This window comes from Macaca nemestrina, chromosome 7, assembly GCF_043159975.1.
Source record: "Macaca nemestrina isolate mMacNem1 chromosome 7, mMacNem.hap1, whole genome shotgun sequence".
Lineage (NCBI taxonomy): Eukaryota > Metazoa > Chordata > Mammalia > Primates > Cercopithecidae > Macaca > Macaca nemestrina.
The window spans coordinates 61,519,790-61,542,012 of record NC_092131.1 but is presented as its reverse complement, the minus strand read 5'-3'; the positions used below and the strand labels follow the sequence as shown (position 1 = coordinate 61,542,012).

The 22,223-nt window shown below is 33.6% G+C and overlaps 1 long non-coding RNA gene across 1 annotated transcript in view; it reads left to right on the top strand.

Annotated features, from left to right (window-relative positions):
- Nucleotides 1-1,904: 1,904 nt before the first annotated feature.
- LOC139364099 (uncharacterized) overlaps nucleotides 1,905-22,223 on the top strand; it is a 29,109-nt gene continuing 8,790 nt past the window's right edge. The window contains exons 1-2 of the long non-coding RNA XR_011625369.1: nucleotides 1,905-2,057; nucleotides 18,866-18,961. This is a non-coding gene — a long non-coding RNA (uncharacterized lncRNA). The remainder of the gene's footprint in view (nucleotides 2,058-18,865; nucleotides 18,962-22,223) is intronic.

Here is a 22,223-nt window from a genome sequence, read left to right as displayed (position 1 = left end):
CATTTTTGATAGTTTTTCTAGAATTTATCGAATATCCATTTTCTCATACATAATTTAGAACTGACTGTTCCCTAATCCCAGATAAAGAATGTTGATATTTTACTGGCATTATATCAAAACATATAAATTAATTTAGAAAAAAATAGCATATATGTTTCCATAGTAAACAATTCAACCTTGTCCCAAAAGAGGTGTGACCTTTGCCTTCGAATTCTAGGATGTGACTTAGGGTGAGGGCATTAGGTCATGCAATATCAGGTTGAACTGCAGACGGGATAGAGACTGAGGTCAACCTTCAATAAAAATCCTGGACACCAAGATTCAGGTGAACTTCCTTGGCTGTCAACGTTTAACGCCTATTGTAACACAGTGTTAATGTCGTACATGACTTTACTGGAAAAGGACACCTGAAAACTATATTTGGAGCTTTCCTGTACTCTGCCTTGTGGGTCTCTTCCCTCAGCTGATTTTAATGCATGCCCTTTCACTGTAATAAATGATAACTATGAGTATTGACAGGTTTCTGTGAGTTTTGTGAGTCCTTCTAGTCAATTATCAAAGCTGAATGTAGTCTTGAGTACCCCAATACTTGCAACTGATGTGCGAAGTAAGAGTGGTCTTGAGGACTAACTCTTCAGTTGGTGTCTGAATTAGAGTGATCTTTTGGACTGTTTTCTAACCTCACAATATGACAATGCATTTCATCCAAAGATGCATTTTCAGTTGCCTAAAGCTATTTTTATATGATTTGAATTTTTTATGGTTTTTCTTATATAGATTTTGCACTTTTTTTTCTAATTTTATTGCTAAAAGTTTTTTTCTTTCTTTTGTTTTTGGAATACTGCTAGTGTTAGAAGAGTTTTCCCTTCTGGCTTAACTCCTAACTACTTTTTGTTTGAGTATATGAAGGCTACTATGCTAATTGTATGTTTGGTTACTTTGGGAATTATTTGCCTTTAGTTCTATGATTATCAGATATTCTTCAGGTACATTATTAGTTCTTGTGGAAATAGGGATCATTTTATTTTTTCCTAATTTCTGCCTCAAATTCTTATCTCTTTTCTAATTGTATTCGATAAATTGAATAGACACATCTGCAAACAGGGACAATTTGACTTCTTCTTTTCCTAACTGAATACCCTTGATTTCTTTCTCTTGCCTAATTGCCCTAGCCAGAACTTCCAACACTATGTTGAATAGGAGTGGTGAGAGAGGGCATCCCTGTCTTGTGCCAGTTTTCAAAGGGAATTTTTCCAGTTTTTGCCCATTCAGTATATTGGCTGTGGGTTTGTCATAAATAGCTCTTATTATTTTGAGGTACGTTCCATCAATACCGAATTTATTGAGCGTTTTTAGCATGAAGGTCAGCCCCATTTGAATCAAACTTTGGAATGTGTGGTAAGATATAAGGGAAAGTTTTACCATTGCAGAGTCCAGATTTTGCTGACTAGAACTCTGCCACAGTACCTCCTGATTCAGAAAAGAATAAACAGTGTATAAACCAAACTCTGCTGAAATAATCATTTTCATTAGTTCGATTTTCATCTGACCCTGAATTGACCCTGGAGCTCTAATTATACTTAAACTTTAAGTATAATTGTGAACATACGGTAAATGAAGAATACGTGAACCTGAGTAAATTTACAAAGTCAGCTATGTAAAAACAGATTCTTAGAGGTCAAACTAAACTAATATGTAAATCCATAATGGTTTTCACCTCCAGAAATAGAGGGTATTCTTTCCTTCAAAATAATTACTATCATTCTAGCTTTATAAGTATGCATTGTTATTGCTTTGTAAGACAAGCTGATTTCAAATCTTACGTTTCCTCTATTTTTGAATCCTTATTATAGTATTTTTATGTTGCTCTATTCTCCTTTTAAAATGTTTCTATTTCCTTAATGCAGAAACAATTGATCTTGATGGAACAATCTTGTTTTTATATAAAATTTCAAGCTGGTGATGACACGTATAAAAGGAAAAGTGCTGCAAGCAGTAAATTCTGTTCAGTTTTCATTCCATTACATCAGCATATCTAAATGATCCTCTTTAGCCCAGTAAGTACCTATCCTGTGCTTACTCTTTCCAAAATGTTTTCCATTTCTTTAAAATCCAAGTTGATGATAATTCTTTCATAAGGCAGAATTCAAGTAAATATTGGAAAGGAAAAAAGACTTTGCAATGACCTTTTTATATGTGATTATACAATGTAATCCCAAAATATTTGAAGAGCTAAAGATTAGGCACTAAGCTGGGAGTTGAATGAGGAGACCTAAATCAACGATGATAATTTACATTTTATTTTTTAATGTAGAAAATATTTGAAGTATCATGTATATTTTTCTCTCTGTTATTATTTAATACTAACGAGACTTGGCTGTGACTAATTTATTTTTTGACTGGCAATTTAATTATGAATAAGCCAACAAGATTATCTCATACTTCAAAGAAATAGTCATTTTCCTAACAGTCTTTGTATTATCTGATGTATATTTAGGAAAATTATCACACTAACTTACCACCAATTATAGTATTATTGATATAAAAAATGAAGACCACATACAGAATGATTACAGAAAACTAACTACAAGACATTTGAGGTTAGTTTTCATGGAATTATTAAATGAAAACCAAAGAAAGCATTTGATTTAGATCAGGCAAATAGAATCTTCTCAACTCAAAGCTCCAACATCTTTTTATTTGATATTAAAGCATTAAAGTAACTAATTAGTAGTTCCAAACACGTTTGCTACAAATCTAGTCATGTTTACCTTTTAACGAAACTATGGCCTCCATGCTCTTCCAGATTTGACGTCCAAATACTTTATGCAACTCCTCAATTATCTAGCAAAGCAATGGACAACAAATCAAGACAAGGTATAGGAGACTATAACACAATTGGAGAGCACATGCAGTTTTGAGATAGAGAAATAGAATGTTAAGACTAATAAGACATCTGGCATCGTTCTTGGAACAGTGGGTGACAGATTGTTTGTTACTTGATTGTAAGATTGATGCAATGACGATGTATGAACGACTGACTCCACTTGGCTAACTAGGATAACCCCACATGTAACGCAAACACATTCAATCACAGTGTTACTATAAAGCCCAGTACCAAGGCAAAAACATAAATTAGAAAGACATATGAGCAGCATGTGAATTATAATGTTAAAGATTTCACTTTTGAGTTATTTCATTTATTGAAGAATGAATAGGTTTATTCACGACTGGATTTATTTTGCCTACTAGCTTAGCCACAGATACCCATAATGCTTGTCAATCAACTATGCTGGTTCTCTGTGGCCATCACAGTGAATATTTTTTATAAAAAATACTGTGGAACAGATGCACACACAATAGGAATGTAACAGTAGGAAAACCATTTCTGCCACCTAAAAAGTACTCTACAGAGAGATTCTTAACTTTTAATGACATAAAGAGAAAGGATTCCATGAGCTGTAAGTCATATAGTATTTATAGCTTATTCATACTTACAAAAGGGATTATATTGAGTATTTAAAATTCTTATATAAGATTATAATGTTTCTATAAGCATTGCATTTTGAATTCTATCCTGAATAGATATTTGCAAACAGTGATGTCTCATATTAAACTGTAATTTGTATTTTTTCCAATTTTCCATTATGAATTCTCCTTGTAACTTATTCTAATGCCTTAAAATGTCCTAAGTGAAGATCATTATTATACAAGGTAATAAAGATTTTCTGCTTCAGATGAAACTAGTCTCTTTTTTTTTTTTCTGAATGTAGAATATCTGGTCATTATTCTTTATAATATATGCTTAAATTCTTTTGTTTGGTGAATGTTATTAAGTACCACATTAGTCCTATATCTACAGCATCTGTAAATAAATGTTTGAGAAATTAATGAGATTCTTATTTAAAGCAATTTTTTCTTTCATTTGAGTTTTGCATTTTCTACCTATAGTGTTCTTGTGCAATTATGATACTTCTCTTACTAGATTTGTTTTCTTATTTAATTTGTTTTCAGTGATCTTCTTTCTGATTTAACAATTTGGATAGAAATTAGGAGAATGATAAGATGGTGGCCTGATAATTTATGATAATTCCATATTCCTTGCGGAAAATTTAAAGAACAATTGAACATGGTTGGCACAGAGTAGGTACGTCGGGAGCGTCTAAAACTCTGCATTCTTTTTTGTTCTTGAAGTTTTTATTTCTTTAAAGTTAAAAATGAACTCTAATCACGATTTTGTGCATACTAACTTTTTAAAGTATCTAAAAAATTTATCAGTTTGCCTCACTAAGATTACACCATTACTCACCCATTCATTTATCACTCAATTTTTACTTGTCTTCAGCCTTATTCTTTTGACTGTACTTTATTACTAATAAAGTTCTTAATATTTACTCTTTATTTAAAGAGAATTCCTGTAGATAAAAAGAGCCCTGAAGTACTGAAAATAAGCAATTTCAGAAAAATATATATCAAAATTTATTAAGTTCAGCAACAGTAATACCGATTAAATTAATATTTAGGAGAAATCCTGTCAAATTGATAGAAATTATAGGTAAATATATAGCAACAAGTACTATAAAAATGCATTTTGAAAATTAACGCAATTTAAAAAATTAATGAACACTAAAACAAATTAAAAGAAAATTTAACAGCACTTAATGTTGATAAAATGAAATATTGCTTAAATAGGTCCCAAAACAAAGATGAATTTTTGGTGCTTGTTCTTTCCAAAAAAAAAAGTAAAATATTACACAAATGTCGAGTAATAATAATCACGGGGAATTAAAAAAAGAAAACAAAAAAATAGGAATAAAAAAGGAAACAAAATTGTAATAGAGTAGAAATTGAAATATATGTGAAACAAAAACCAGGATAAATTGTGTGCCAATACATTCAAAGACTTAAATGTAACTGATAGTTTTACAGGATTATATTAATTAATAATTTTAACTCATGAATTTGTAGCAAACAAAATATAGTCATTAAATAAATTGAATTTGTAGTAAAACAGTTTTATAAAGGACAATTTTTATTGGTATGTTTACCAGTCCAAGAAGCAGTTAGTTCCTATTTTACACAAAATATTTTACACAAAGTAGGAAAGGTATCCAACTTGATTTTATACCAAAATTGGAAAGAATACAAGAAATTTGCAAACATTTTTTCAGTTAAAAATTTGAATACAAAATATTTTCAGACAAAATGAAGCAGAGTACCAGAATTTATATATCAGGATAAAGTAGTACAAATACCATGAATATAATGTCATTCACCATCACATAAATTTATCAATGTAATTTACCTCATGAACATAAAAATTATTTTGCCAAATGCAACAACTCTTCTTAATTTAAGAAAAAAAGACAGGCAAAGCAAAAAACTTGGTGAATTAAGTGTAGATGAAATATATTATCTGCTGAAAATTGTAGCAAATATACTTTTTATATATTTGGTATATTTGTACTTACTGTTTTCTTTTTTAACTAATTTATATATTTTTAAAATTACAATATTGATTTTTAAATCACAGATTTTTAAATGATAGATGTGTTTGTGTGTCTCTGTGCCCATGAGTGTCTGTATGTGCATACACATATATTTGTGGGTTTGTGTGTGTGTGACAGAAATAAAAAATAAGAGAGAGAGAAAGTACCCAAAACTGGCTACCTCTAGAATACATACTGAGATTGGCAAGAGAGAAAGGTGTGTTGGAATTTTCTTATTTTATTGTGTACAATATTTAGTGTTTGTATATTTATACAATATACGTATTTTTTTTATTTTGTTTCGGAAACTTGTGAGTTATTTCTGGACTATTTCTTTTTTCAAAACTTTTATTTTAAGTTGAAGAGTACAAGTGCAGGTTTGTTACATAGGTATCATGGGTGTTTGTTGTACAGATTATTTCATCACTCAGGGATTAAGCCTAGTACTCATTAGTTATTGTTTTGATCTTTTCCCTCCTGCTACCTTCCACTTTCCAATAGGCTACTGTGTTTGCTGTTTCCCTCTATATGTCCATGAGTTCTCATCATTTATTAGGTTGGTGCAAAATCAATTGCAGTTTTTGTCATTAAGAGTTCCCACTTATAAATGAGAACATGCGGTATTTGGCTTTCTGTTCCTGCATTTGTTTGCTAAAGATAATGGCCTCCAGCTCCATCCGTGTTCCTGAAAGGATGTGATCTCATTCATTTTTTATGGCTGCATAGTATTCCATGATATATACGTACCACAAATTTCTTTTCCAGTCCATAATTGATGGGCATGTAGGTTGATTACATGTCTTTACTATTGTGAATAGTGCAGCAATAAATATGTGCATGCATGTGTCTTTATAATAGAATGATTTATATTCCTTTGGGTATATACCTGTAATGGGATTACTGGGTCAAATAATATTTCTGTCTTTTGGTCATTGAGGAATCGCCACACTGTCTTCCACAATGGCTGAAGAAGACATTCATGTGGCCAACAGTCATATGGGAAAAAAAAAGAGCAATATCACTGATTAGTAGAGAAATACAAATCAAAACCACAATGAGATACCATCTAACACCACCAGAATGCCTACTATTAAACATCAAAAAAATAAAAGATGCTGGCAAGATTGTGGAGAAGTGACACTGTTGGTGGGAGTGTAAACTAGAAAAGTCTATTTCTGATGTATTGACAAATCATTACTTAGACTATGGCAGTCAGAAAGCCAGTCCCTGTATTACAGTAAATTTATCATGGAAACGCCTTTCTAGGAAGAGTCTTGGGAGGCGACATGATAGCCTTCTCTTGGTGATATCTGACTTGACTGCTGGGTGCACATGACTTTTCTTCTGTGATTTCACATTTGATATTTGATATTTAATAAATATTATGACAGAATGGTGAAATTTTGCTTTGTACAATAAAATATATTGAGAAACTATGGTGTTCAGCAATAAATTAATATGTCTATTTCTCCTACATTCAAAAAACTTAATTGCTCTGAAGTGCTTAAATGTGAAAATAAATTGGCTAGATGAAAATGCATGTGAAAATTTGCCTCATCTCTGGATGAAAATCACTTTCAGGGCATAAAAGTAACAAAATAGGGTTGAGCGCGGTAGTTCACACCTGTAATCCCAGCACTTTAGGAGGGCAAGGCAGACAGATTGCTTGAGCTCAGGAGTTTGAGACAGCCTGGGCAACATAGTGAAACCCTATCACTACTAAAAATACAAGAAATTAGCTGGGCATGGTGGTGCATGACTGTAGTCCCAGTTACTCGGGAGTTTGTGGTGGAAGAATCACCTGAGCCTGGGGAGGCAGAGGTTGCAGTGAACCTAGATCCTGTCACTGCACTCCAGTCTGGGTGACAGAAGTGAAACCCTGTCTCAATAATAATAATAATAATAAAATATTTTTTTAAAGTTAGTAGATTTTACTTCAACACATTACAATTTTATCTTAATATCAAAAAGTTATAACTACAGCTGAAAAACAACCATTAACTATTAAAAAATAAGGAAAAAAGATAATATCTATAGTAAATTAACATTCAAAAGAAAATATCAGGTCAGGTGCTGTGGCTCAGGCTGTAATCCCAGCACTTTGGGAGGCTGAGGCAGGAGGATCACTTGAGGTCAGGAGTTTGAGACCAGCCTGGCAAACATGGTGAAGCCCTGTCTCTAATAAAAATACAAAAATTAGCCAGGTGTGGTGGCAGGCAAATGCAATGCCAACTAATTGGGAGGCAGAGGCATGAGAGTCACTTGAACCCGGAAAATGGAGATTGCAGTGAGCCAAGATTGCACCACAGCACTCCAGCCTGGGCAACAGTGTGAGACCCTGTCTCCAAAAAAAATAAAAATAAAAAGTCAAAACCCACTCTTAATAGACAAAGACTGTAAAGAGACAATTTACAAAGGAGGAAATATATAGGATTAATAAAATTATAAAAATGTGCCCAATGTAGTAGTAAAATAAACACAACACAAAAATGAAATATCTTAACTGTCAAATTAGAAACAACAACAATATTAATATTTAAAGATTGAATGACACAGGTAAAGTCTGATACTACCATTTGGAAAGTAAAATAACAAACTTTTAAAGAAGCAATTTGTTGATATTTACTTAATTCTGTTGATCCATTCTTTATAAGGAAAAAAAAATTGAATTATATGTCCTGCAGGAAAAACAGTTGCAATCTCAGGCAGCCATCCCAAAAAATACAAAAAATAAAGAGCAATATTAAACATGCAAATTTGTGTTGCTAATATTTTGTTGGTACTAGTACCTCTGAAGTTATCGCCAAGCTACTTTCAGAATAAGTCTGGAGGCAAATCTCACCTAATCTCCCTCTCCCTCTCCCTCTCTGTCTTTGGTGGTGATAATGATGAATGAGAGGTAAGAAACTAGTTCTCTAAGTGGAATACACACACAGGGAGTGCATGCACACACACACATGTTGCAGTTTGGATTCTTTGGGACAATTGGAGGCCATGTCTACATGTCTAGGTTTTTGAGAGTGTGCTCTAGAGAATAATTAATTTTCTTAATGACTTCTCTTATTCGTGCTCTCTTAGTTTTTTTCTTCTTTCTTCTGTTCTGATCAATTCATTGTAGCACATAGCACATTCTCATAACCAAATACCAAACAAGATTTTGGCAAGAGAAATTAAAGTATTTGAGTCTTAACATACATTATTATAATTCTTCCTTAGAGATAATTTCTTCTGGAATTACTATACTCGTGGTATTTGCCAAGGGCATGCCCATGGGGAACATGAAATAAGGCAGCAGATTTAACTTTAGGTGACTGTAGAAGTAACTAGTAACTTTTATGCTACATGAAATATCTACATGGTTAAAACAAGCTCTCTCATATCAAGTGTTAGGCCTCTGTGTGGGCATTCCTAGAACATGTGGATTCCTCATTTCTTAAGGGTTTCATCTCCCGAAAGAAAAAATATTGTACATGTTTATATAAGAATTTAGACCTATTAGCGTGCATCTTTTGGGATCCTTAAGAGGATTGGCTCCAGGACTGCTTGAAGATAGCAAAATTTACAGATGCTCAAATTTCTTATATACTTATCTCTATCCTGGGACTGCAAGAAAAATGGAGTAAGCAGAGCATTGATTGGAATGACTGTGAGACCATATGTGACAAGGCATGTACAATAAGGATACTTTTAATGTGACATTCAATCATTAAGAACTCCATCTTTGAAGACTTAATAAGTTTCAGAATCTATTCAAGGAGTTCAATATGTATTGACTTGTTTTATCCTCACAACACCACAAAGATAAAGGTAAATTTATTATCCTTATTTTAAAGCTAAGAAGATTGAGTTACAGAGAGTTTTGCTTGACAAGTTCACCCAGATCTTAAGTGACAAAGCAGGATTCAAATCCAAAAACTGTGTTTAATATACTGATCTCTGACTTCATTTCAGTGAAGGTATGTGCACATCTATCCAACTGCATTTAATTTGGCATTTATTTTTAAGCAAAGATTTTGTAAAATTTATTATCTGGTTGATTATAAGAACAATTGACAAATCACTATTTTAAAATCTTCACAGGTTCCATAAATAAGCTAATTTCCTTCAGTTGCTTTATTCTGGAGATTTTATAGAAGGCAAAGAGTTGCCAGTGAAGCACCCTCTTTTATGTGTACTTAACCCAGAATGTAGGACAAGTTTGAAGATCAAGGTGCTCAGAGTGTGTTTCTGGAACTTCTTCACGGATCAGCTTCTGTGTATGGAAGTGCTGTGACCTGAAAAACAGGAGTATCTGTGATAGAGAGAGGCTGTGTAAACCTTTCCCTTTTGTGTCTGGACATAAAACCAGGCCTTGTTTGCCAGTAGATGTTGACACTGGTGAGTGAGATAACAAGGAGGGAGTCACGCCTCACTCCTGCCCTCCTCCAGTATCTCATCTGTAACGTGATTATTATAGCAGTTCTCTAAAATTCTTTCCAGCTAGAAAATTTACGCACTTAAGTAGCTGTGAATATTCTCACTAAATCTCTAACTTTCCTAGTCAGAAACTTTTAAAAGGCAATCCCTTAGCACTCCAAGATTGTTAAATTCAATAGAATGCTTACCATGAATTCTAAAAGTGTTGCCAATGTGTCATTCAGATATTTACAAAATTTTCTCTTGACTTGAATAGAAAATACCTTACTTCTAAATTGAGATCCTTTGCTTTTGCTATCAGAAAAATTATGTTAATGGGAATTAAGAAGGTAGTAAGAGGGGAGGGGAAGAGAGAAGAAGAGAGAGAGATAGGGAAAAAGGGAGCTGGAGAGAGAGTGCAGGTTTGTAGCACTGCAGAACAAAGCTAAATGCTAACTATGACAGAGTAAGGTTTATATGGCTATCACTTCCCATTGAAGTTACAGGTTTCATTTATTCTAAATGTTTTTAAAGCAGTCAGTTATTTAGCTAGCCCCCCCCCCAAAAAAAAAACTTATATCTTCCTCAAAGAATGTATTCAATTCTGATTAATGAATAGCAGAGAGCTAGCTAATTTTATTTTTATACTAAATTGCACAGCATTGAATACTCTTGATAGAAAAATCAATCATGTAAAATACCTCCTGTCTTCAGGAATGGAATATTTAAAGTGCTTCTGAAGAGAAAGGCATTAGATTTTAAATAATTGAAAACAATTTTTTCAGGAAATTTATCTTCCTTCAGAATTGTTTACTGAATAAAGGCTTAGAATAAAAATGACATTACATGTGAGAATTACCTTTCCAGGAAAGGTTCTTTTCAGGAAAGAATCAAGGAGAGAATACAAAAGGGTAGCATAGGAGGGATTTGAAACTGTCATTATGATGACAGATAGGACAAAATTTAGATAGGAGAAAATGTGTAGTCATTGATACTGTTTGGTTTCTGTTTGTTTGAAAATATGGAGAGGTAGACATGTTTGGAAGTGATTATAATACAACTTGGAGATAATTTGATAATGAAGGAAAAAGAGCTAGGCAATAAGAATGATGGGTATGATCAAACGAACAAGAATTATTATTGTCTCAGAAAAGAAGAGGGAAGAGTGAAAAGAAAGGCAGAAAAGTAATTTGAGTGGTTTTAATATCAATTTTAAAAAATAAGTTTATATTTTCAGGAGTGAAAATAAAGGAGATACGACTTTGGGAACCTTCTCATAACTGTTCCTTCTGGTTCTGCTGTAAAATAATCATATTTCACCATATTTCTGTCTAATAGCAATAGTGAGGGCAGTGACCCATGCCTAACACCAAACTGTAAACTATGAAAGTTCAGCAAATACTCGATTAAATCACAGAAGTCTATTAGGAATACTTATTGCAAATTATTTGAAACTGGACCAAATTTTAATAAAAAGCATCAAAATAGATTATATTACTTGAATTTGTTGATTTCTAAGTATTTTAATTCCTTAAATTATTTTATATCCTAATTAATTTAAGAATATAATTTGATGTTATAATTTCTAAATTCCAACTCAGATGCACATGAAATATGGCAGTATGACAAACTTCAGTATTGTAAGAAACTCAGCTACATCTTTATGACATTTAAATTGTTCTGAGCATATTCTGGAAGCATTTTCTCTGAAAAAAATTAACATTTTAGTTATCAACAAAAACATTCATTTCAATATATAGAAAAGTAGACAATATTATTCAAGTGATTTTTTCATTCTTATTGATAGCAGGAGTATAATGATAGCTTTGTTAATAAAATCACTGTAACAAACTTATTTCTTAAAGTTGTAGAAACTACAAATAAAGTATCATATGTAAAGTTCCTGGTACAGTACTTGGTATAGCATAATTATTTAATGATTGGTTGATAAATAATTATTTAATATTAGCCTCATTGTATTCATTCATCTACTTATCTATGCACAATTTACATACGTGATATACAAAGCATATATAATGTAAATATATGCATATATATGTATGTGTGTAGGCACACATATGTAGATTATTTTAATTTGAACCTGTGAAAGGGCACTGAATAATTCTGTTGCATATATTTTTTCTGTGTCAAATTTCTTTGTAGGAAAATATTTAGGTTCTAAATATTAAGGGCTGCAACCATTGGCTCTATGCACTCTCTGTCCCAAGTACCTGACACATAGTACATGCTCTATCGATATTTATGGATTGAATTTGAAAATGAATGCAGTGTTTTGAAAAAGCACACTTCCTTGAGGTATCTTAATATTCTTCATATGTGCTTAATACCATGGTGTCTTACTGGCTTTCCTCTGTCTTTCCCATGATCTTATCAATGCATGTCCCATATATTACAGCCACACTCATCATGTTTTTGCAGATACGGCTTTTCTGTCTGAGGTTTTGTCATCTGTTTGTTCATAGGGTCTTCATTTTCTATAAATTTTTGTCACCTAAAAGCTGCCACACTCTTTCTCATTACTTATATTGCATTAGCTTCCTTCCGTATAATTATTTAACTTTTGGGGTAATTATCTCTAATTTCTTAATAGACTTTGAAATTAAGAGCAAATACTGTGACCCATATTCCTTTATTACAATTTATATTATTATTTATTGCATTTATTTTTATTTTCTCCAACAAGAGCTCAATAAATATTTAATGTCTTGGGAAGTTTCCCAAAGCAGAAAATTATTTCTCAATAATATACAATGGTGTGGGGAAATTGTCACTCTCATGTACTGCTTGTGGAGGTAAACTTAGTTTAGTTAAATAAATATCATTAGCTAGGCCTCTGTGAAAACCTCTGCCCCTTTTCACCTCAGCCACTATGAGAAGTTCCTCCATTTGTTCTTATGGCAAAGAATGCACAATCCTAGCACTTACCTGTGTCTCTCAATACTCTGAAATTTCTTTGAAAATGAGGACAGGGAAATGTTCTTGTTGTTCAGTCCAATCCCTATATAGCACTCACTGAATTAACGTCTGTTAAATGGATTCTAAAGTTATAGAATTTTTCTGCTTTTTTTAAATTATCTGCTATTACATTAACAAGAAATATTCTAAGATCATATGATGTTATCATGGAGTGATCAAAATAGTTATTTTCTAACAAATGGATTTTTTTGTTAACCTCATTATTCCTTATTTTATGTAGTAAAAATAATCTGAATTTATATGATTTTTTTCTTTGTTTTGGGGGAAAAATTCTACCCTAAATTCAACTTTCTATGTCTTCCTATGACTAGTAAGTGTAAGATAATGAACTTTTTATCCTGATTAGAAGAAATAATTTTATGCCAATCTAAATACAGCACCCATCCAGAGGGGGCAAACTGATATCCTCACATATAGCAACACTGCCTGCCAGCAAAAAGTTTAGTTCCAATCTGTCAACATGTTTATCAAAAAACAGTATCTGTATAATTATTTGTGCATTTTGCTGCATTTTCTTAATAAAAATGATTAACAGTAGTGACAAGAAGCATATCTCATAAACTGAATGCAAATTAAACAAAAATAAAAACAGGGTGCTTCTCAAAATGGCTAGCCCTAGTTAGAAGGGGCTTGAGATTTAATTCCTCCATCTGTGAAGGAAAAGAAACGAATTGTTAAATGTGTGTGAAGTATTATGCTAAAGAACTATTATCAATAATTGTGTCTAAAGTTAAGTTTAATTAAGGTGGTTGTAACATTTTAAGCTCTTTTTAAAACAAAACCATGTTCATAGCTTCCAATTCAGTTGTTCAATGTTAACTATTCTTTCAAGAAGAATTTCAAGAACCCATTAATATTGAAACTGACTATACAAATCCAGATTATTACCTTAGTCTAGCCTCGAGTTAAAAGTAAACTCTGGGCAGCACCTTAGCATACAACTAAATAATACTCAGAATATTATTCAGAATGAATAAATGTGGAGTAGACAACTAAATAAATATTTGACTATGAAAATAAATTATTGAGAAAATAAAAATAACAAATAAAAGTCTGGCTTTTCTAGAAAACATGAAGAGCTTGCTCTTATTTTGATATATACAAACTTATATGTACCCCCACTTTAGCATATATTAGCTTAAATTTAACTGTTTTCAAGTCTTTTTTTTCCCTTTTTTTCAAGACTATGGATATTTTGTGAGAAGAGCCAACTCTGTATTTCTTTTTTATTTTTCATTATAACTTTTATTTTAGGTTCAGAGGTGTACGTGCGGGTTTGTCATATACGTAAACTGCATGTCCTAGGGATTTGATGTACAGAGTATTTCATCACTCAGATAGTAAGTATGGTATCCAGCAGGTATTTTTCTAACCCTCTCCCTCTTACCTGCCTTCACCCTCAAGTAGGCCTTGTTGTCTGTTGTTCTGCTCTTCGTGTCTATGTTTTCTTGTTGTTTAGTTTCCACTTATAAGTGAGAACATGCGATATTTCGTTTTCTGTTTCTGCATTAGCTTGCTTGAGACAATGGCCTCCAGTTCCATCCATGTTACTGCAAAGAACATGATCTCATTCTTTTTTTCTGGTGGTGTAGTATTCCATGGTATATATCTACCACATTTTTTTAATCTAGTCTACCATTGATGGGTATTTAGGTTGATTCCATGTCTTTGCTGTTGTGAATAGTGCTACAATGGACATATGCTTGCATGTGTCTTTATGGCAGAGCAATATATATTCTTTTGGGTATATATCCAGTAATGTGATTGCTGGGTCAAATGGTAATTCTGTTTCAGGTTCTTTGAGAAATTGTCACACTGCTTTTCAGAGTAGCTGGACAAATTTACAGTCCCACCAGCAATGTATAAGGGTTCCCTTTTCTCTGCAACCTTACCAGCATCTGCTATTTTTTGACTTTTTAACAGCAGTCATTCTAACTGTTATGAGATGGTGTCTCACTGTGGTTTTGATTTGCAGTTCTCTAATAATTAGTGATATCCAGCATTTTTCATAACTTTGCATTTCTTTATGAATTCTTATCACCTAAAAGATACCACACATTTAGCAGGTGTTCAGAAAAAATGTGTATTGAAAGAGAGAGATAAAAGAAAAAAGTTAAAGCAAATAAAGGAAGATCCAAGAAGCTTATTAACGGTAATATTTTCACATATTTGCTGTGAAGTATGAGACAAAGGTTAGGGAATAAAAACAGCTCTTACTACGCAGCAAAAGTATGTATAGATGTTGATACTTTTTCCTTCACCTCTGTTGGTATAATTGCAAAACTTTTAAGTAGTTCGATAGGGAATTCAGGTTTACTATATACTTTGTTGGGAGGAAAAAATATGAGATAGTTTATTTGTAGCTTTGTCTGGATAAATTATATATTCTACTCTTGATACTGATTATTGCAAAATAATCCTTATGCTATAGTGTGCTAAAATATTAGTTGGAAACTAATTGCTATGAACTTTTTATCTGCAACCGATGAGCTTCCTACGAATTATTAAAAGGCTAATCAGGGCAAAATTGTTTAGTTAGCAAATTAATCTATAATGCATAGAATGCAAGCTTCTGCAAAGCTCAACCTTTTGGCTAAAGATTTTAGGTCACCACATTCCATATTTTGATCTCCATGACATTCAGATAACTGGTTTAAATGTTAAAAATTCAGTCAATGCTGAAGTTGTTTATGCCTACCTCATGCCAAACATCTAGTTTGACATTTTGTACTGAATTGCTAGAATTGATCATTTGTCTTGACATCAGGTGATTACAGTGATACACCTCAGATACACACATGCATGTAACACACACGCACAAACACGTACACAAACAGTGATGGCTTTTCTGCTTTATAGTAAGTTTTATTCATTGTAGGAAGTTACAAAATCCAGGTAATTGTGAATGTAACTGGTTTTTGGCATGAGTTGGCCTTCTTAGGTTGCAGGCAGAAAGTAATTTTATAGTTTTCTGTTAATTTCAGTTTCTGAAATAAAATGCTAGGGTAATCCCATGTTTTTAAGATAATTTTTAGTAAGTACAAATTATTTTGGTCACTATTAGTTGCAAAAACATGCTCCTTTCACTAAGTAAATCCCCATCTACCACAAAAATGAAAATTCCAAATTCACATCTTTCTTGGAACGTTCTCATCCCCCATGTGCCAGCCTGCCTCTGAGTGGACAGTGAATCCTGAAGCAAAGGCAGAACTGGCTTCTGTCTTGCTCTGACTTCTCTCCTAGCTTGCAACTGCTTCTGACACCTACGTAATTAGGCTAGAACAGCAAGTGAAAAAAACAAGCTTTTCATTAGTTGAATCATTTGCAGTCTGGGATCTGGTTTGTGTGTGTGTCAAATGGACAATTCCTAGCTCTTTGTTTCATGGGAAAGGGACTGCTGTGATGTCTTTGATGTGGGTCTGCCTCCCCTGAGGGCGGTAGCTTAGCCCTCTCCTCGCAGAGCTACTTCTGTTGTGCTCTCTTTAGTACCAGTAGTCATTGTTGTTAGTGTCCCTTATAAAGTGATTACAGACAGCCTGTCTGTTGCTGGGTCCACATTTGGACCCTGGAAAACATTGGCCATTGCCTACACATCAGTGGAAGTGCAACACTCATCTAGGTCAGCACTTCACAGTTGTTTCTTCCCAGACACGAGAAGTGCCAGCCACGTAACCTTTCCTCCTGCTTGCTAAAGGGTGAGTCAAATGGCAGTCCCTATGTCCTGCAAATTCTAGGATCACTGATCAAACTCTCTGAGTGATCTTGTTGAAATTCCCTTCACCTGAGGCAAAAGGAAGCCACCTCCATGTGCGGAGCACACGAAGTCTCTCAAAATATTTCCTTTTCCCTGCCTCCTAAACGTCAATCTCTTTCATGAGCCATATCTCAATGACAGGCCAGTTCTAGCTGAACTCGATTTGGACTACATCTTTTGCAAATCCTGGAAAAGAGGTGCAGCAACTCCTCAAGATGCAAGGTTTGTAGAATTGATTGGTTGTTCATTTTAGACTCTAGAGTCTCTTTGAAAACGCTGAACAAAGAAGACAATTCACATTTAGTATCCAATTGCATAAAGAATAACACAAAAATTACTATCCAAGTACAAATGTTACTTATTTTTCATTCTTTTTCTCTCCTTTAATATAAACAGAATTGAATTCATATTGTAGGTAGGGTTATATATATCATTTGTTGTTACTCATTATTGTTTATGAGGTCATGAGCATTTCTCCACGTTGCTAAATACTCATCCAAAATGGAAATATTTAAATAATTGAATAGAATTATTGGATAGAGTTATTGAATAGAGTTATTGGATAACTTCTTTCTAGTTCATAATTGCTGGGCTGCATGGAGCCATGTCTTGACCTGTTAAAGAGGATATGTCTACAATCTGAAGTTCCTGAGCGTTGACTGAGCTGGGCCAGTGACTGCTGGCTCTCTGCATTGGCTCACTTGGGAAGGAAATGAGTGGTTTTTAAGTATAGTTGGGAGAATGAAATGGAAATGTAGGCTATTTCTCTTTTCTTCTGATAAGAAACAAAATTACATTTTTGAGCCTCTTTAAAAGGTAGATACAGCCATGGGAGTAAGACGTGGGTAACAGATGTAGGCAGTGTGTCCCATAAAAACCTCCTCAATGATCTCTACTCTCTTGTTTTCTCCACTCATGTTAGAGTTCCAAGCTTAGAGCTGTATTAGATGACTTTGTGTTGAGGATAGTAGATTTTTTTTTAACCTTTTTATAGCAGGCTCCTGTTACAGACCAAATAGGCTCATAGCCCAGTGCTCACAGAAATTAATACCTATGGTTCTGGCTTTTGAGAAAAGAAAAGGTGTATTGCAGAAACAGCCTGTTGAAAGGCTATTGTTGAGCTTAAATATATCTATCCAATTTGAAGTGTGGGGCACATTTTAAGATATCAGAGGGCAAGAGAATGGATTTAGGAATGTTGACTTGGCAGGGTCTGATTGGAGGGCTTCAAATTTGACCACTTACAGTAAGGTATGTTGAAGCAGATTTTACCTCAGATCTTCTGGTCCAACAGACTCCTCACTTCTGAGAAAGTTCTGCCATTCTGGCTCCAGTTGTGCATCAATCTTCTTGGCTCTGAGAGGAAGAATCATTTATTCCAGGTGTTGTTAGAAGTCAAAGCTTTTGCTATTGTGCATGCCCAGGCTGTATAACACAGTTTTTGGGTCTGTCTTATTGAATAATAATTTTTTTTTTTTTTTGTATTTGAAAATAATCCAACCCTAAATCAACAGAGATCTCCAAATGAAGAAAGCAATAGTTTTCCATCAATTTACCTTTGCACTACTTCTTAGTAGACTTCGTTTCCTAGAATTCTTATAAATAAGCAGGAATATATTGTGACATACCGGCACTGTGAATTACCAATCATTATAGTTAAGAGCATATTCTAACAATAAAATGTAAAAATAATTGGTCGGGTAAAATAAATGTAGGATTTTTTTAAACTAAAGTAAAAAAGTAAGACATTTGTTTTAGAGATTTATCTATGTTAAAAAACCAAGGGTGGCATATAATATAATTTTGGAATAATAACTTTTAAAATTTGAATGTGGCACTTAAAAATAGGTATGTTAGCAATATTTGAACTTTTGCCAATCTCCAATGATGATTTTGTAAGTCTAATTTTTTAAAATTAAGAAATTTACTTAAAAAGAATTTATTTTGTTTTATGTGGAAGCTACAAGAATTTTTATTTGAATCCAAATTTAGCCTAGTAGATTGTCATTCAGTTAATTGTTGGAATACATTTGTGAGCTATGGGAGAGTTCTTGGATTAAAATAGAGATTCTATACTACTGACCTACTGACTGAACAATTATAACTCTTGGTTGGGGGTCAGAGATCTAACAAGAAGTGAACTTAACTTTATCAACAATTTAAAGCTAAGTTAAATATTAACAATTTATATTTTTCAAAATTCTTATTGTCTTGCTGATAAAAATTATAGAACTATCAGAATGAATTTTCCATGTCAGCCGTAAGAATGACCTTCTGGCATATAAGACACTTCTTACCATGTAATGCAAGGGAAAAAAAAGTTCAGGTAAGGGGGTTCTCCCTAGAAACCACATAATCTCTGTCACTTCCACTTTCTGTTTTGAAGGAGTTCTCATATGTAAATTACCTGGTATTTCGCAATGTGACATTGCCACATCTCATTGGTATGGGCGGCCAAGTCTACTCTGACAGGTGAACAAAGATTCTATACTAGCTAGTGCCTGAAATAACTAAATTGCCTCTGTTGGGGGTCAGGGATTGAATGTTGACATAGAGATCTAACCAGAAGTGAACTAACACAGACTTAAAGAAACCAAGAGACAGAGGGTAAAAATGGAAGCTGTGAAACCACAGAAACCATGGGTAAGCAAAAGTCACAAAGGGGAGCAATAGGGGAGAGAAAGTAGGTGATCATTGAAAGTGTCAGTAGACATAAAAGCAGAAACAGAATAATTGAATCACCGTAATGGGAACTATAGAGCTCTAAGCATTGAACACCTGCCGGTGAGGTGAGAACATGATTACTAGGTGGTTAGAACTGAATACAACCTGAGAAGAATTATAACTTCATTACACATGAAGCCATGCAGCCATTGAGGCTTTATAGTTCTTTCTTACTTCTCTGGTGGTGCGGAGGTGGCTTTAAAACAATGCCTCATTAGCTGCATTTATGTACACATATCTCTTTTACTCAGAACCCATCTGACAATTCTAACACAAATGGCTAGAATGCTATTGAGTAGTCGTTTTTTATTTCATGATAAAGAATTGTAATTATACTCATTCGTTCTTGATTATAACAAGTCAGAACATTTGTGTTGTTTCAATTGTTTTATTATTCTGTCTTGTGAAAATTTTTATATTTCTTTCATAGATGAGATAATAGAGATAGAGAAGTCAAATACCTTGCCCAAAATAGCTCTGACAAGTAAATGGAGAATAAGGATAAATGCGTGAATATAAGTGCATATGATTTTTGCAAAAAATGAGAACATACCCCACAATTTGTTCCATAAATTGCTATTTTACCAATTATGCTAGATAGTTATTCCTCCGTGTAAGCATACATATTTCTTCCTCAATCTTGTTAACTATTGAATAGTATTTCATAGCATTGGAATGCTGGAATTTGTTTAATCATTTCTCTACTTATGGCTTATTTATTTCCAGTTTTTTATTCCTAGAAATGTAGCAAGATATCAAGTGATGGCTTATTTATTTGCAGTTTTTCATTCATGGAAATGTAGCATGATATCAAGTGAGACTTTTCTCATGCCTGGATACAAATCTGAGGACAACAGAGCTAAGTAAGTCACAATCTATGGAAAACTACAGAAACCTGGGACTAGTCTTCCTCTTAAAATGATTTAGAGGTGGCCCAGTCCTTCCTTAGAATGAGTACTAAATAGGAGGAGAAGGAAAGAATATTGTAATGTGAGTTGTCAGCCTGCCAGAGAATACTGAAACTTTTCCTTCATAAATTGGGAGTATGCTTGTATGCTTCTGCTTACCCATGGTTTCTGTGATTTCACACCTTCCATTTCGCCCCCTCTCTTTGGTGTCTTTGAATCAGCATTAGTTCACTTGCTGTTAGATCTCTATGTCAACATTCAATCCAAGTTGAGTAAGAAAAGTCCAACATTTGATCCACGTTGAGGGAAAAAAAGGTTCAAAAGTCCAGGTTGATTCTCTGAATTTGAAGATGCCTGAGGAAGGGAAAATCAGCATCCCATTCACAGCTATACATCTGCAAACATTCAGGTCCTCAAGCCCACTCCTTGCCAGTATCCCTCTTCTTTATAAACCAGGATGGTAAAAAGAGTTTGCCCTGACAAACATACTTGGCAACAGTGGTTGATTTAAAGATTCCAATGGCCATCCAGGATAAGAAAGAAAATAACCAATAAGGAGGGATGAGTAAATGCCAATAAAATACAAATATTTTATCAATATTTTGTCTTTTTCAATAGTTTGCCCTGCTACATTACCAGAAAAGAGGACTGTAAAGGGGACTTAAAGAGTAGTTCATTCCCCTCCACCATCTGAGTACCTCAAGCCATACTTTAACCTGTTCTGAGAGAGGGAAGGACATAGTCTTATAATTGGATTTGAGATATTGACATTCAGTGTGATAATATAACCCCTCATTCAGATCATCTTTCCCACTGAGAGCAACTACAAACTCCAGATAAAACAAGACAAAAACAGCTACCTAAGTGTTCAGTGATTCAGTGGAGTCAAACTTAGAAAAATGACAAAAAACAAGTTGTCAGTTTCCCATTTTCTTGTAGTTTTTCCCTGCAGGCTGCCCACGGACGCAGAGCAGCTCATCACAGGCAACTAATTTTGATAAAAACCTCACTTACTTTCTGATATAGAAAAAAGGAAAAGGATCCAGGACAACCATGGCCAGCTGTCAGAAAGTGAGGGGAATTCTCGCAGGGGAGAAAAAATGGAGGATGAGATTCCATGATTCTGGGTATGCACACAATCTCCGATTGATCCATAAACCACGTCAGTGGGGATGAACTCAAATCACTTCAGCAAAGGCTTAAGTAATAGGATGGAGATTTGAACAAGCATCCACAGAAGATGAGACTGAGCTAACAGAATAACTTGAAAAGATGAATTATTAGCTAAAACAAAAGCATCAATATAGAGGAATATAAAAGATCCTGGATTGAACACAACATACTATCCACAGTGCCACAGTCCAAAATTATCAACATTAAAACAAAATGAAAGCATATGTCATGACAAAGATTTGGAAACAAGTGTTTATAGCCCTTTCATGTACAATAACAAAAAATTGGAGATAACCCAAATATCTATCAACATGTGAACATAAAATCAAAGAATATTCAATAGAATGCTGAAAAAGTCTGACTGTGCCAAGTGTTGGTAAAGATGTAGAGCAACTGGAACTCTTGTATACGGCTGGTGGGAATGTAAAAGAGCCCAGCTACTTTGGAAAACAGCTTGGCAATTTTATGAAAATTTAAACATATGCTTATTATATGTTTATATGAAACCCAGGCATTCCACTACTAGGAATTTATCCAAGAGAGATGAAGTCATATATCTCCATCAATATTTGTAGATAAATGTTTACAGCTACATTATTTGTAAAAGCTCAGAACTGGAAATAACCCAAACATCGATCCACAAATAAATGTATCAAAACGTTTTCCATAGAATGAAATACTACTTGGAAATAAAAAATGAATTATCAACACATGTTGAATCACAAAATAATTATGCTAAATGAAATAAGTCAGACACAGAAAGCACACATGATATATGATTGC